The sequence below is a fragment of the Grammomys surdaster genome, unplaced genomic scaffold (assembly GCF_004785775.1).
Source record: "Grammomys surdaster isolate TR1022 unplaced genomic scaffold, NIH_TR_1.0 136, whole genome shotgun sequence".
Classification (NCBI taxonomy): Eukaryota; Metazoa; Chordata; class Mammalia; order Rodentia; family Muridae; genus Grammomys; species Grammomys surdaster.
In genome coordinates this window covers 15,128,380-15,146,286 of record NW_021604594.1, presented here as the reverse complement: position 1 = coordinate 15,146,286, position 17,907 = coordinate 15,128,380, and the positions used below count along the sequence as shown (strand labels likewise).

The window sequence follows — 17,907 nt, the reverse complement described above, 5'->3', positions numbered from 1 at the left end:
AAGAGAAGAGAAGAGAAGAGAAGAGAAGAGAAGAGAAGAAGTCTTAGGATTGGATGGTCGATGCCTTGCCTCATACAATTACAGTGCAGAATGCAACCAGTCTGTATTAGACCATGTCTTCACCCATCAGCTGACTTAGAAACAATCCTGGAAAAGGCTTGAAGTAGTTCTGTTAGTTCCTGAAACCCTAGCAATATGATAGAAATCTGATTCTCAATGACAACAGGTTTGGGAGACACTTGAGACCATCAGAGGTTTGTTTTGTTTTGTTTTGTTTTGTTTTGTTTTGTTTTTTGTTTTGATCAACCAAAGCAGTCACAATGCTGCTACTGAATCCTACTTTTTCAGCTAATACCTTAAAATGTTTAATTAGCACCTAAACTATTTTATCCACTGCCAAAAGCTGAAATAAGAATTTCTTAGTAGTTTAAAGTAATACAATTTTAAACCAATACCACAGAATTCAGAGCTGAAAACAAGATTTAATGTTATTTGCTTTTCCTTCAAATTTTCATATATTGAATTATTTTTATCTCTTTCAAATCTCCCAGGAAAAGATTTTTCAAGAATTTTCAAGGTCCTTCAGAAAAATCAAATTTCTGAAACATCAGAGATTCTAGCAGTTTAAAGCAGGAAATTAAGATTTCTATATAAGCACCTCATGTAAACTTATTTGACCACAAAACCCCAGTGTCCTTCTCTGTTCCATGATATGTGTGATATTTGGCCTGTCTAATATACCTGTGTGTGTGTGTGTGTGCGTGCGCGCGCGCGCAAGTGCACCCACTTTTGTTCAACTAGGGTGAAGTTTCCTTTTGATAAAAGATGGACTCTTATCAATCAGATCCAAACACTGGAGGTCAGTCCCATGACCATAACTGGAGCCTCGGCATTAATTTTTCTATCTTAAAGCATTAGCATCAGCTCTTGGAAGACCACTGCTGAGCAGAAGGGTGAAGTCCAGCATCTGTATGATTGTCTGTGAGAACCTGGGGCATCATAGCATCCAGCAAATGATCTGGATGAGGGGCCTACCAGACACTCTAGATGAAAGGGGACAGACACAAGGTTCTGAGACCTATGCAGGTGCTGGACAGAAAGTTAATGTCCACTAGTTTCTTGTGTGCACCTCATGGTGACCAAGGTGCTCTATGGCTTGGTGGAAATACCAGGCTAGAGCAGAGGATGAATGGGCTGAACTTCTCTAAGGGCCTGGTCCACACTAACAACTGAGTTTGGTATTGCAGACGGGAAGGGAGGGAGGGAGGAAAGAGGGAGAGAAGGAATGAAGGAAGGAAGGAAGGAGGGAGGGAGGGAGGGAGAAAAAGAAGAAAGGAAAGAAAGGAAGGAAGGAATGAAGAAAGAAAGAAAGAAAGAAAGAAAGAAAGAAAGAAAGAAAGAAAGAAAGAGAATGAGAAATGGACTTTCAGAAGCTGGTTTCAGAATGAAGAATCCTACAATCCTACTGCAATAAGCAGCCCACTGCTCCCCACCCCTCACTTTCTCTTTGAATCATGATTTTACTGGACTATAGCTATTACACTCACTCATTATTTTCCTGTCTTTGGTTGTATCCATTGAGTATCTTTGACACAAACTGAATGTTCCTGCTGTTCTCAGTCTCTGGCTCTTTACAGAAGATCTTTCTGCACTGTGTGTCCTCTCAGTCCAGCATCACAGCTCAAAACAGTGAGGAAGTTCTCAAGAAGGTTATTTTCCAAATAAATACTGTCTAGTGTGCCAACCTTGTAACCAGATCTACCATAGTGGAGCTTCCGGAGCAGACAGAAGACAGGTGACAGACTCGAAAAATTGCAGACCTTGGATGAGGGAGAAGCATGGGGGCCAGCCTGGAAGGCTCTGGAATGAGCATATTCACCTTGGATTTGGGAGAGAAACCCAAAGTAGGCAAGGGGAAGTGGAGAGGAGGGAAGCGCACATAGAAGACCCAGACCCCAGAGACAGAGCAGGGGCAAGGGATGAAGCATATCACTGGGCATGGGCCATCTCTGGAACAGCTGTCAAAAAAAACCTTGGTTCCTTGTGATCTTTAACCCTGGGGGTTTGGGGCTTTATCCCGAGAACAATGGAAGTTGATGAAGAATTTCAGGTAAGAAAAAAAAAAATAACTACCATTTTAAAGACTCTTATCAGGCTTGGGATTTTGTGATTATTAATTCAAATAGGATCATGCTTTTATAATGCCAAGTTTAAAAGACATCTCTTTGGCGTTTTTATTTTTAGATGATCTCTTCTTCAATCCATTCACCCATTTTTGCTACATACACACACACACACACACACACACACACACACTTTCAAGACAACCAATATACAAAATTAGCACTGCTGTAAGACAGTCATCAGGCCTCCCTCAGTACATAATACTAAGAGATCAGCCATTCGTCTTCACGTGTCTACCCAAGCACTGTAGCTGTACTGTATGACAGTGTAGGATGTTTGGTAAATCTGAAACACAACCCCCATTGACTGATATTTTCAAATAAAACAGACTTGAAAGGCAGAGACTTTAAACACTACAGGCAAATGCAAGTCACTTACCTATGGATGAATTTGAGGAAGCCAGGAGAAGCGATAGACCTCACTGTGGAACGTCAGGGTTGTGCACCCTTCTCCAGGTTCAGTTCTCATTGTAATAAAGCATTGAACTGAAATCAGGCTTTTTCCAGAACACTATCTATTTGCTTATAGGTCAATGGCCTAAAGTTCAGATCTAGCACAGTTCAGTGACACGAGCGAAAAGGTCAAACATACTCAAAACAGGAACCTAAATTCAGAAGTGCCCTGGGACCTTCTGAGGGTGTCAACAAGCTTTAGAAAATGCTGATTTGCCTTAAGAATGAGGCCTCATGGTAGAAGGCCTGGAGAAGGGACTGGCTCTTCTTTTTTAAGCCCTTGGTTTTAAAAAGTGACTTAAAAAAAATCTAACATGATAGAACTACTTCTTATCTTCTTTCCACTATTTGAAGTGACCCTTGTGACGTCCTAAGGTTGCAGGCCCTCAGTGATCTGGACCCAGCCCCAAAGTTGCGTGGAGAATTGATAACATGTAATTGGCTTCTGCTCAGAACTCTGTGCACGTAGATGACCCTTGAACTCTGGTCTGATCAATCAATAGTCTCAAGCTCGGCCCACCAGCTGCAGCGCTGTATAAGTTGAAATACAGTACTTTAAAAACACACTCCCATTAACAGAAGCTCAAGAACTCAAAGCAAATAAGCTTAGAGTGGTCCATGACTTTTCTTATGCCTTCTTACTATTAATCTCCACATATTTCTAAAAAAAGAAAGTGTTTTTTTTTTACTATTTTTTCTTCATTAATTTCAATTACATTATCTTATAAAAAGTAATATAGCCATATGATTCAAAATGCTATTTAGTTTTTATATTTCTCCCTGCAAAGGGGAAGTAGCATTGTTACTGAACACAGGGTCCCAACTTGTGCCCCAAGTCAGGACTGACCAGCTGTCTTCTATAAACCAATAAAAATAGCCAAGTTAATAATAGAAAGCAGAAAAAGGAGATTTATTCAGTGTTCCATGCTGGGAAAAAATACAGAGATCTAGTGTACACCCAGATTTGGCTCCTAAAATAAGATCAAAGTTTAAATAGAGCACCAAACAAATGCATATCTAAGGAGTACCAGTCAAGGTGTGATCCTGCCCACCACTGACTAGGCTTTAAGCTTGTTCCTGAAAGATGGTCTAGCAAGTTGTTAGGCTTGTGTGAAATCTCAAGAGACCAGTTCTTGCTCTGGCTGGTATCTCTTCTTCCTTCCAGAGTGAGATTCCTGGGAAATTTCAATTTGAGGCGGCGGCAGGGGGCAGGGGTAACACCACAGTAGTCTGATGGTCAGATTGAGAGACACATGACATCTCTTTAGAATATATTCATTTCTTCCAGGCCAGATAGAGGACCAGAAAAAGGATGAGCTTGCAAGGCCGTGGTTCTTAAAGCATACCCACCACACCAGTAGATGACTACTGAGCATAAAGGTTGGATGTTGTAATACAGTGGTGTGCATGCTTACCTAAGGAGACGAAGACAGGCCCAAACCACCTTTCAGAGTCAAGGAGATGAGTTGCAGACTGGGACTGGAATGTTAGCCCCATGGCACAGAATAGCAGGGATGGTTTTATGGAGAAGTCTTCCACCAACTTTCAACTCTTTTGCTTGGTTATTACCTCCCCACAGATCAATATGATTTGTAAAAACCCAACACCAATCATCTAACACAACCTAATTGGCTGTACATTGGTAGTGTAGGGAGGTTTCACTCATTACAGAGGGAGGCAAAAGGAACTGGCTTCATAATTAGGTTCTAGGACCTGCTTGCTTCTCGATTTAGCTAAAGTAATGATGATACTTGCTGTACTGGCTGGGTTTGTGTGTCAACTTGATACAAGCTAGAGTTATCACAGAGAAAGGAGCCACCCTTGAGGAAATGCCTCTATGACATCCAGCTGTAAGGTATTTTCTCAATTAGTGATCAAGGGTGGGAGGATCCTTTGTGGGTGGTGCCATCCCTGGTCTGATATTTCTGGGTTCTATAAAAAAGCAAGCTGAGCAAGCCAGGGGAAGCAAGCCAGTAAGTAACATCCCTCCATGGCCTCTGCATCAGCTCCTACTTCCTGACCTGCTTGAGTTCCAGTCCTGACTTTCTTTGGTGATGAACAGTAATGTGGAAGTGTAAGCTGAATAAATCCTTTCCTTCCCAATTTGCTTCTTGGTCATGATGTTTTGTGCAGTAATAGAAACAGGGCTCATAGTAGCTTTGTCTTGCCCTGAACAAAGATGAACTTAAATAGTGACCTTAGTGTGACCAGAAACTCTGATACAGCTAGAAGGAAATGGAGAAAATACATGAATGTGTAATTCAGACTAGGACTTAGCACAAGAAATACTTCCAAGAAGTGACAAATGGGACTGCTTGAAAATAAAGGGCAGGAGAGTAAAGGGGTCAGGCAGCTGGAGGAAGAGACGGGCTACAGAGTAGAAGAAAATCCTTGCTAGCATCTTTAAAGAACTTCTCATTCTAAACAGCAAAAGACCAGTCATCAAGTCAATAAATGTACAAATGCATTAAATAAACAGCTCTCAAAGAAGAAATAAAAATAGCCAAAGTGTATTTGAAAAGCTACTCAGCATCCTTAGCCATGAGGAAAATGTGAGATGAAGTTGTACTGAGAATCATACCCCAGTCAGAATGTCTGCTGACGAATAAAGCAAATAGCAGCAAATGCTGTCAGGGATGTGGAGAAGGAAGGACCCTTATACACTGCTGGTGAGTATAGAAACCATAGCGCTGTAGAAATCAGTGTGGAGGTTTTGCATGAAGCAAAAAGTGGAACAAACATATCATCACTCCGAGATATACTTGAATAAATCTAAACAACACATCACAGAGATGCCTACCTGAGTATTCCTGTTTACTAATGAACTGTTCAAAATAGTCATGCTAAGGGACCAGTCTAGATGCCCAACAACAGATGAATGGATAAATACAATGTGATAAATATGGATATGGAGTGTGTGTGTGTGTGTGTGTGTGTGTGTCTGTGTGTGTGTGTGTGTGCATATGTGTGTGATGAACTTTATTCAACCATAAAGAATTTAATTCTGGCATTTGTAGGAAAATGGGTAGAACTGGATATGATCATATGAATAAAACATGCCAGACTCAGAACACACACACACATACACACACATCTGACATGGAAATAAAAGGGGCAAGAGAAAGATCTAAAAGAGAGGGGAGTAGGGGGAGACAAAATATCATGTTTTCCTCATTTGGAATCTAGGTTTTAGTATATGAGTAGATACATATGCATTTGTGACATGGGGGAGAACGAATAAGACCAGCTATGTGGTAAAACCGAGGAAAGCACAGAGATGTGAAGGGATGAAAATGTCATCATGAATTCAGTGTCTTTCGAACCGTTACTAAAACTCAGTGAGCATGCACACGATGTACAGACATATCTGCAGGCAAAACGCGTATACGTAGGAAACACTAAAATAAATAGTCAACCTTTTTCAAATAAGTAAAAAAATAATGAAATTTGAAAAGTAGGCAAAACGCATCAGTTTCTTCAGCTTCTTGTCATCTTTCACATGAAGCTCTTGGTCAGAACTTTTATTTTTATTTCTCTCTCTACTAAAGAAAAGAAGCACAAGAATACAGACTTGATTCATCAGCTAATCTCCTGGACAGATGTGGTGATAGATGCCCTGATCCCAGCACTGAGAAGGCGAGAACAGGAATGTGTTATAAGTTTGAGGCTAGCCTAAACCATGTAAACCATGTCATGAGACTCTGTCAAACAAACAACAGACAAAAATGCTTGACTGTAATGGGTCTTGTTTTTCTTTCTCTTTCCCTGGACCATCATCATAGAAAGTCACATCAGGACTTTTATAAGAGAGAGGAATAAGTAAAATAAATGAGAAAATCACAGAGAACCGTGCTATAAAATAAGAGAAGTCATCAGTAAGTCCTTGTACACATGGCATTGAGTTATTACTACTGTCACAGGGAATCTTTTGTCCTTGGAGGGGGACCAGCCTGCCTGAAGCTTTGGCTGATGGAGTTTTCACGTCTCATTTTTGGCTAGAACACCCCCTTCTCCAAGTGACACATCAATCTTGGAAATGATCCTGTGCTGGCGCTTGCTTACAAGGAAGCACAGGTCACAGAGATCTGTGCCAAGTGGGTGGGCGGTGTCTATTAATCCCTAGCTTAGAGCAAGGTGGCTCATACTACGGTACACCACAGCTGGTAACAGACAAGAGTTTTGAGAAATTAGTCAAACACATCCTTGAAAAGCAACCCAGTAGACTCCTGAGCACCCTATCTAGCTTGCTTTAAACTTTCCAACCACGTAGGTGTTTGTAAAAATAAGCAATATTTTAGCTTTTGAAAGTGAAAATAAGACTGGCATGTTGTTTCTGTTATTCCATTTTAAACAACTTGGAGCCTCAACCTTTTCTTTACTAATCTGGAGAAACATCTTGAGAAGCCAGGATCCTTGGCCAGTGAAACACTGCTCAGCAGTATACTAGTCAGGGTTCTTTTGAAGAACTGAACTTATAGAACAAATATACATAATAAAAGAAGGGAATTTATTAGACAAGGTCTGGCCCATAATGGAAAAGCCAAAAAATCTGGTAGTTGTTCAGTCCAGGAGGGTGAATGTCTCTGCAGCCCTAGTGCTTAAGCCCTAGGAAGTTGCTGGTCATCGACTACCTAGTCTATGTTTCCTCTAACCAAAAAAGCAACATCAAGTTCCTTCAGAAATTAGTGCCATAGCAAGGACTTGAAAGATGGGGTTCCCACTAAATTTCCCTTTAACTCCCCTAATTGGCCTGTGCAGAAGACCAATGGACCATGGAGAAAGACAGTTGACGATCACAAACTTAATCAAGTAACAACTCCAGTTGCAGCTGCTGTAGCAGATGCGGTGTCCTTACTTGAACAGATTAACAATTGATCTAACAAATGCCTTTTTCTCAGGACCTGTCTGTAAGGTTACTGGAAATCAATGCTTTCAGCTGGCAAGGCCAGCAGTATACGTTTACAGTTTTACCTCCAGGATATATTAACTATCCAGCTCTGTTTTATAACTTAGTTTGAAGGGCTCTTGATCAATCTGTCTCTTCCACAAAATACTACACTGGTTCGCTATATTGATGACATTATCATTACACTAAATGAACAGGAAGTAGCAAACACTTTGTATTTGTTGGTAGCCCATATGCCCATCAGAGGACGGGAAATAAATCTGAAAAAGCTGCATCAAGAGAAGTGGGTCTTAAATCCAAACAAAATTCAAAAGCCTTCTACTTCAGTGAAATTTTGGAGAGTACAGAGGTGTAAGGCATGCAGAGATATTCCTTCTAAGATTAAGGAGGTACCTGCCCCTCCCACCACCAAGAAAAAAAGTACGACATTCAGTTGGCATATTTGGATTCTAGAGGCAGTGCGTTCCTCACTTGGGTGTGCTATTCTGACCCATAAATCAAGTGATTCAGTAAAGTTCTAGCTTTGAGTGGGACCTGGTATAGGAGGAGGCTTTCTAACAAGTCCAGGCAGCTGTGCAGAATTCTGTACCACCTGGACCGTGTGATCCAGCAGATCTGATGTTGCTTATGGTGCCAGTAGGAGATGGTTTGCTAGTTGGAGCCTTTGGCAGGGTCCTGTCTCAGTTTGTTTCCTATTGCTCTGATAAAGGCCATGACCACAGGCAATATGGGAGAAAAGGGGGAGGGCAGGTATTTCATTGTATAACTGAGGTCACAATTCATCGCTGAGGGAGATCAGGGCAAGAACTCAGAGGACAGGAGCCTGGAGACAGGAGCTAAGACAGAGGCCTTGGAGGGATGCTGCTTACGGTCTTGCTCCTAAAGTTTTGTTCAGCCTGCTTTCCACTAGCTCAAAAGTGGCACTGCTCACAGTGAGCATTGTCCACCCACATCAGTCATTAATAAAAGCATAAATAAAAAATCCCTACAGGCTTGCTTACAATCCAGTATGATGGAAACAATTCTCTGAGATTCCCTCGACCCAGAAATGTCTTCAGTTTTCATCAGGTTGGAAGAAAAGAAAAAAAAAGAATCAGACGACAAGCAGTGAGCACTCTAGACTCAATTCACTAATCCACCACTTCTCTTGACCTTTGTAGCCACATATTTGAAGACTGATAGATGAAATAATCTCTGCAAGTCATTAACCAACAGGTGTGGTGGTTCACCTCTGTAATCCCAGCATTCCAGAAGTAGAAGTCTGAGGAACTTCAAGACCCTGAAACCAAAATCAGACCAAGCAACAACAACAAAAAAAGGAGCTGACTATGGAGACCCTGTCTCAAGCATCAATCGTCAAACTAAGATAGCAAAAATAAATATAAATAAATAAATAAAAAAATAAATGATCTGAAGCCAAACCCAACTCACAGCCACTTGGAGAGTACTGATGAGTGGCATCTAGAACAGTCAGACACCCTCTCTCAAGTTTCCTCAGCCCTCGCGCCAGAACTCACCTATCCTCACAAGACTCCTGATCGGCTATGGAAGGATCACTTCCTCCACTCTCGGGAATTCATTTCGATATCGTCCATGTTTACTTAAGGTATGTGCTAAAAACAGACATCCACTTCCCCTCTCTTTCCTCCCCTCCCGGTCTCCCACTTTCCTTATTCTTCACAACTATTTTTGTGGATATAGAAATAGGCACATATGCCAAGCAGAAGCAAGCTCGTAATGCATTATATTCCCTCTGCACAGAAAACACAGCCCTCAAGGAACTGAACCTTATATTTCTGTGGCAGGGAACACTTAAGAATGTTTACCAGTGATAGGATCTATAACCTAACCTCAAAGACAACTTCTGCCTTCCAGTCTCCAAGCTAGTGCCTTATTCGTGTTATTTTATTTAATCTCTTCAAGCTTTCGCCTTTGCAGTTCATGAAAAAGCTAAGACTCTGAGAGAGCAAATCACTGACTTAACCAAAGATAATCACATGTAAATTTGATTTAAGTCCAGATCTATTGTATATGAAATTCAAACAGCTCCTTCGAGGCCTTTACCATTACTTTAATTCTCCTTGTCTGAAAGCCACTATTTGATGTTATCAATTTCTTTCTACTAGAAATCTCCCAAGTTTACATACGTTTAAGGCAAAACACACATTCAGGGAAAGTTGGCTCCTCTGGGACAAGCCCCCAGAACAGCTAAACCAGACATAGTTATTATATCCCTCTTCTGCTTTCGATGGTATTGAGTCAAACGTATGACCCAATTTTGTTCAATGCAAATGATATTTACTGGTATCTATAAGTATTATAGCTCTGAGGAGAAAGGCTTCCCACATGGAGTTGTTATAGCTCTGAAGGGAAGGGTATCCTGACAATCAGAAGCCAAGGAATACCACAAAGTCACACCACATAACAAACATCACACAAGAGATTTATTGGGAAAGACTCAAGGGGGGGAGGGCTGTCTCTGCTCAGGCGAGAAGCGGCTGGGAACTAAGCAGAAGGAAGGCTTTATATAGGATTTCTTGGGTAGCAGAGTTTTCAAAGGTGGAGATTTTCAGGGTGAGTACTGGTGAGATTTCAAGCCAAGCTCAGGGAATGGTGGGTCTTGGTAGGTTTTCAAACCTAGATGTGGCCTCAGACCTTTTACCTTGCAATGTCCCTCAGGAATTTTAACAGGAGAAATTATTTTGTACTTAAGTTTTTTTTTTTTTCTGTTTTCAACATGTACCGAGGGTTGAAGTAGCCACCTGGTGACCATGATGTGACAATAATGATAAAGATTTACCTGCTGAGGATGGTGGGGGTGGAGGAGTGGAAACAACTAGAACTTGATGATAGGATTAAACCAACCTAAAACTAAACCAACCCTGAACCCAAATATGTCTATGATCCTTGTCATATGAAGTAATTGCCTTTGTTACTTAAGCCATTATCACTAGGAAATCCCTTTATTTGCTTTTGCATATATATGTTAACTGATAATGTTTACATTCCCAGAGAGCTCCAGAAGTTATGTTTGATACACTTTTTTATTAATTAATTTATTTACTTTACATCTCAATATCAGTCCCCTCTCCCCTCCCAGTCCTTCCTCACAGTCCTTTCCTCCTCTCCTCTGAGAACGGGGAGGCCCTCCAGGGTATCACCCGACCCTGGCAGAAGACTAGAAGAATCCTCTCACACTGAGCCCAGTATGTTTGGGTACTTTGTAGAAGGTACAGGTAAATTCATAAACTCCCGTCCCTCACCCATTGATTTTCTCAGAGATAAAACATTCCATCTTGGAGGGAAGCTTGCTAATCTCTGGAAGTGAACAACTCAGAAGCTTCAGAAAGTCCTTGAAACTTCTTTCACTAGACCCTTCCCTCCCCAAGTAGGAAAAAAAAGCAGTTTAAAAAACAACAACAATCTTCTGTGAGACACACACAGACACTACAAGCATAGCGGCCTGAGAGAGGCAGAGACCAGCTTTCTGTTGAGCTGGCTGCAAGTTATACATTGAGCTCCAGGTTTTCAGCCCTTTCATTTCCTGCTTTTTCATGCTATGGTAGGCTATTGATGATTGTAGAGGAGTGGTTCTGATGCTTTGATTTAAACAGGAATCTGTGTTTATTGACGCTGAAGGTTCTTGTCCCCTCCCACCCTCCGTTGGTTTTTGACCTATCAATAAAGATGCCAGTGGCCGATGGTTGGGCTGAAAGAAAGAGGCGGGACTTCCAGGTTCCCACAAGGTAGGAGAGAGGAGAGGAGAATGAAGATACTGGGGAAAGGATCTTCCAAAATGTAGGTGGAAAAGGAAAGTGGACCATGGAAGGGCAGCCCAAAAGTGCCTTGGGCAGCAAGACCAATGGGCTTCACAGAAGGTAACCAGGCAACTACGTTGAGAGCAGATTTAGAGGTGTCGAGCTAAGAATAAGAGCACACTAGCCATGGAAGGCTTAGAAGAGCCCAGCCACAGAGCCAACAAGGCAGTTTAAAAATGAGCTAACTCGTGTATGTATCTTTCACCCGCAGATCTGAGATAGCTCCTGGGTGGATGCACACCTGTGACTCCAGGAACTCAAAGTGGAGCAGTCAAAACTCCTGCAAGAGATGATGCAGCCATCTTTGAGTCATTTCTTCTCCCTCTCACTCTGTCCCTCTCTTCCCCCCTCCCTCCCCAGGGAGCCTAGGGTAACTGTCCAGATAACGATAAGTCTTTGTCAGTTTTAATTGACACAGAGGCTATTTGGATGATACTTCCTGTCCTAACTTGCCCTTCTCAGACCTCTGATGATATTTATGACTAACTGTAGCTTTTATCAGTTTGGCACTGGTGGGCACCCAGCTCCTTTCTGCTGGGCTGGGCTGATCAGTTCATTTCATGTTAAAAACAAAACAAAACAAAACCAAAAACAAAAAATCTGTTGCTAAGTCTCTTGCTGAGAAAAGCAGAAGTAGTTTACCTTGGGGGCAGAATTCACAGGGAAAGAGCTAAACTCACAAAACAAGTTTCAATGTAAACCTTTGACTCTTTGTTTACTTAAAGGAACTTGTTTTGCCGTGGCTGCTCTCAATAATCAACCACTTGAGTCTTATTGTAAATTATTGGATGGAAAGAAAAGGTTTGAAGTTTATGTAAGTTGTGAGGGTCTAAAAAAGTGACTTTTTTAGGATATTTGAAGAAATGAGAAATGTTTCCGATTTCTTTCACTCACTCTGCTATTGTTTTAATATAAAACAATATTAAGACTTCTAAAGTTCAGAGTTTTAACATTCATCAACGGAGTTTGATAAGCTATCAATCTAGCCCTGGTAAGGCACTGACTACTCTTATTATAATCACAAACTCAAATATTAAAATGTCCTTTGGTTGTCTTATGAGTATAGACTTAAAAGTAAAAGTGCTGGTTGCTTTATCTCTATCCAATCAAAATACCTGGACAACGGAAAGACTGTTCATACTTCAAACCCTAAACCATAACTTTGCTAGGATTCAGAGACATGATTGTAATCTAGCTGGTTATAGACACTTCCACTGGGGATTTCAGCACAGATTACCAACAGTGATAATGTTAATAATGGCTAAAACTTGCATCTCTTTTTGTAAACTTAAAAAATTTTCATGCGCTGGGCAGTGGTGGCACACGCCTTTAATCCCAGCACTTGGGAGGCAGAGGCAGGAGGATTTCTGAGTTCGAGGCCAGCCTGGTCTACAGAGTGAGTTCCAGGACAGCCAGGGCTACACAGAGAAACCCTGTCTCGAAAAACCAAAAAAAAAAAAAAGAAAAGAAAAAAAATTCATGTAAGCTTCAGCGAGTCATGAGACTTGGATCTACTTGTCACAGGTCAAATGGACACTACATAAGTATACCTATCAATGAACAGCCTAAGCTGTCTCCTCTATGCCTACCCTTGAGGGTGGGTTTCCCCTCCCCCCGGTCTTGGGACTCCTTCCCTCCCTTTGACTACCAGGACCATAGGCCTAGACGTTTCAAGTGTACATCCAAGATAAAGAATTTCCCCAAAATCTTTGATTTACCATCTGTCCTAGTATATATCTGTCCCAGCAAAGACAGAGTGAAAACTGCTGCAAACTGGCCAGCCCTAGAAACTTCTGATGGAATTTCTGATCAGCCTGAGCCCCTGCATCCCAAACAGCTCTAAAGCAACCTGCATTTCAACAGCCCCGGGGGGTCTCTCAGAACCTGGACAGACCATGAAACAGAGGTCCCCAGGTCTGCACTCTTCTCTCCCTCCCTGGTTTTGACCAGAATATCAGCCTCTATTGGATCCCGGACAGCACCACCAAAAGTTCAACCAGGAAGCAATTAAATTGCCCCTTATCATCAAGAAACAAACTGGAATGTTAGATCCAAAAGAAACCCCTGGACAAATGGCTAACTGTGGTGCCTGTTAGCATACCAAATCACATGCTTGCCTCTGGGCTCTCTCTGCAAGGGCCTGGTAGAATCCCATGGTACACAGTGGTATCCTGGGTCTAAAAGCTCTTCTCACTCTGTCCCTACCCTCAATATCTCCAGCCCCTGAGCTTTGCCTCCTTTCCCCGAGTTTCTGATTTTCTACACAAGCCTTTTTGGTCATATGCTCTCTTGGTTCTTAGCTCAGTCTTGGTCCACTTGCCCCCCTCTCTCGTGTCCTTCTTTCTCCTCTTCCTCTCTTTCCCTCCCCATCTCTCTTTCTGCTCATGGCCCCAGTTCAATCTATTGACGGTCTTTAGTCTACTACCTTCTCTCTCTGCTCTGGACTCTTCCAAGTGCCTCTGGCTATACTTTCCCTGGTATTTACAATAAAAACCTTCTCAACCATACCTTCGAATGATTATGTCCTCATGTTCATTCATCTGGTGCTCAACACCCTCCCAAGAGACTCGGCCTCTCTTATTGAATCAAGCCGCTGATTTGATTCTCCTAAGCCGCATATGGACCACTTGTTTCTGCTGATTTGATTCAGAAGAGTGACCATGCAGACCTTGTGACTCACTTTATAAGTTTGATTCATGTGATTGGATGAGTGGAAAAGAAAGAAAGAAGGGGGGGCAGGGAAAGGACGTGAGGACATGACTGCTCCTAGGTATGGTGGAGGAGAAAGTTTGTTATGGACATGTGCATGAACATAGGTAGCGACAGACACATCACCTCTATGAGAGTTCAGAGTACTCATGACCCTGAGGTCATATGGGAACTGGGACAGGGAGAGAAGAGAGAGAAAGCAGAGAGGAGAACCAGGGTGAAGGTACAAAAGGCGTAGGTAAGCAAAATGATTGGATAATGTAAAGAAGCTCAGCCCAGCCACATGGGCTGGAAAGTTAAGGGTTGGGGAGGGTTTTGCCAGCTAGGAGGTTCTGGTAACTCATGGGGACTGAGGATTGCAGGAAGAGCCTGGTGGCCAGTATCCATTTTGATACGTTAAATAGGCACCTCAGCTGTTTGTCCCAAGTTTGAACCCTAACAGTGAAGAGCATGCGGTCTGACTTGGGTTCGCTCTAACTGCTGGGTAGTTTGGGTTTCGTAATCTGGGAAGCAGAGAAATAGGTTACTTGAGTGATCCAAGAAAATGTGGTCTGGCAGCTTTTCTTGTTTTCTTACTAGTGTACTTGGCAGGAAACAATCTCTTTAAAGAGGCATGCATCAGATTATCATTTATTAATTATTGAAGTCAATGAGATCATGGTAAATTCCAAATCCTGTTACTACATGGAAGCTGCATTCCTCAAAAAAAAAAAAAAATTATGTTCCTCTATGTTCCTCTAGGAGACTTCTGGGGAATCCGTCTCTGCTAATGACTGTCTTCCTCCTGGCTTCATCTCAAGGCCACCTCAGCCTTTTCCTGCAACTCCTGGAACTGGCTTCACTTTCTGGTCCCTCCAGTCTTCATCCTCTCACCCACAGAGTGGAAAGAGCACCTTCCCTCTCCTCCCGTTCCCTCTTCCTTGCCTCAGTGTCCTGGTGCCTTGAAGACAGGATCAGGAGATAACAGAGTGCTCCCTGCCCTATGGGTGTAACTTTCCTTCTTAGCCAGATTGTCAGCTATGATCAGAATTCCAGCTTCTGAGTTTCTGACTGGACTGTCTTCCTTTGTCCCCTCTTACCCAACTCGGACTCTCTGGTACACGTGGGGGCTCCTTGTTCCCCTACAAGCTAGGAAGTTCCCTTCAGCTACATTTTTGGAGAGCTTCTCTGTAAAATATCCATGTTTCCCTCTTCTCCATTTCTATTTCCCTAAGCCTGATGCTGACAGAAGTCATTCCCTGTCTTCCTCTGCATGTGCTCTGTACGGGCTAAGAAAAAAAAGAGAGAGAGATAATACTGAACTAGAAATTGCTTTCTGTGGATACACACCACCAGTCACTGTTCCTTGTCACAGAGAAATGCCATCACATCTCAATCTCTAACTTCCCTTCCCAGATAGACTTCTTTTTTAGAGATACTATTATAACATTTCTCCATTTTCTTCCTTCCCTCCAACTCTATCTATGTACCACCACCACGCTTTCACTCAAATTCATGGCTTCTTCTTTTAATTGTTGTGATATACACATAGTTTTATATGTGTGTGTGTGCAAGTATATTATATATGTGTGTATCGTAAATATATAAATATAACCTGTTGACTATGTGTATTCATAAATAGATACATACACTTTGCTCGGTCCAGAGAATGTTGCTTGTATGTCTATTTTCAGGACCTGTTTGGTATTGGGAAATGAAGATAATGTCTCCTGTTCCCGGCATTCCTTAGTTGCCTATAGTTCTTTGTCTAGGTTTGTGGACTTGTGAGCCTTTCCCTGTCCACATTAGGATGTCTATTGGTAGCATTCTTGTTTATCTCATGTTTAGACAGCCATGTTCGTGAGACTTCATAGGTGTAGCTTCTCTGGCGTTTCTGGAGACACAATCCCACACCAATTTCCTGTTCCCCTGGCTCTAACAGTCTTTCCACTCCCTCTTCAGCAAAGGTCTCAGAGCATTAAGTGCAGGAGCTATGTTATAGATGCATCCATCGGTTTGGACCTTGCTCTGAAATTCTGCACTCTGATTAGTTGCAGTTTTCTGTAATGGTCTCAATCTGTTGCAAAGAGAAGTTTACTTAATGAGGGCTGAGAACCACACTTATCTGTAGGAATAAGGATAAATATTTAAAATGTGGTAGGATTTTGCTTATTTTGTAAAGTGGTGGTTGTAGGTTCTCTTCCAAGATCTATGACTTCACTAGCCCCAGGTAGTTGGCTAGGTTTCCAGTACAAGACATAATTCCTCGCCTGTAAATCCAATTAAAGAGCTATTGCTTACTGCCACTATTGCACCCTTAGGGGTATCCTACAATTCTGGTCATTGTTGTAATTCAAAAGCATCATGGATTGGTAGAAATATTGGAAGCCTAAATAGTACCTTCTGGCACCATGAAATCCAGTTCTTAGGAAGGAAACTTTCAGGTCAGATCCAACTCAAATCCTCTGTGTCCTATGTCTGTTCAACAAAGTGCACAGTGCCTTCAGCAGTATGGACTTACCTTATACCTCTTGGGGCAGAAGAGTCAACAAAGGGCAATAGCAATTGTCTAAAATGTTTTGGGAGTGTCTTGGACAATCCTGACCAACATTTCAAAAGAGGGATTCTTATGCCTGGTGTTGGGGTTTTTGTAAGACACACACACACACACACACACACACACACACACACACACACACACACATAGGTATATTCCCCTTTCTATTGCTCCCTACAATGGTCCCCTTTGGCTTTTTCAGTTTCTGAAGTTATCCAGATTTTATACTCACATCAAAAACTTGGAACTATCAACCTCAGATAAGAGATAAGATTCAACATTTGTCTCTCTGGACCTGTTTTATCTCACTCAGTATGATCTTTCCTAGTTCATCCATTTACCTGCAGATTTCACTAGAAAATTGAAAGACATCCCATGCTTATAAATTGGCAGATATATTATGCAAACAACCATCTTACCAAAAGCCATTTACAGATTCAATGCAATCCCAATCAAAAGCCTTTACCGCATTCTTCACAGAAATGAGAAAACATAAAAAACACTATCCTAACATTCATATGGAACCAAAAAAAGACCCCAGATAGTTGAAACAATTTTCTGCAAAACGAACACACAGGTCATATTACAGAGACATAGTAAATAAATAAATAAATAAATGGAACAAAATTAAAGACCCAAACATGAATACATGTAGCTACAGCCATTTAATATTTGACAAAAACATAAGCTGGAGAAAAGAAAGTATCTTCAAAAATAGTTCTGGGAAATCTGGATGCCCACGTGTAGAAGAATGAAAACAGATTTGTATCTGTAACCTCACAAATAAATCAAAGACCTAACCCTAAAAAGCTTAAACTTCTAGATGAAAGCAGTCAATACTCTACGTGATATAGATGTAGGAAAGGACTTTCTGACTAAAACGCCATTTGTTCAAGAATTAAGACCACTAATTGACAAGTGGGACTTTATAAAACTAAAAAGCTTCTGTGTGACTAAAGAAACAATCAATTCAGTGAAGAGGAAGGGTATCGAATGGGGAGGAATCTTTGCTACCTGTACATCTGATGGAGGACTAATAAATGAATAACAAAAAACAAACAACCCAAAGAATCAAAACCACAACCCATTTAAAACATGGGTTTGGGATCTAAAGAGAATTCTCATAAGAAGAAAAGTGGCAAAAACAAAAAAACAAACAAAAAACAAAAACTCAAAAAAAAGCGTGTTGTTCCTAGCAATTAGGAACGTGCAAAACAAAACAACTTTAATATTTCATGGTGTCCCAATCAGAATAGCAAAAATTAATCCAACAACCCAACAAATGCTAGAGGGGACGTGGGG

General features: G+C 41.6%; 1 protein-coding gene across 1 annotated transcript in view; it reads right to left on the bottom strand.

Annotated features, from left to right (window-relative positions):
* Abcb11 (ATP binding cassette subfamily B member 11) overlaps window positions 1-2,656 on the bottom strand; it is a 106,376-nt gene extending 103,720 nt beyond the window's left edge. The window contains exon 1 of the mRNA XM_028762874.1: window positions 2,563-2,656. The gene's annotated coding sequence lies outside the window, so the exon portion shown is untranslated. The remainder of the gene's footprint in view (window positions 1-2,562) is intronic.
* Between the last annotated feature and the right edge of the window lie 15,251 nt (window positions 2,657-17,907).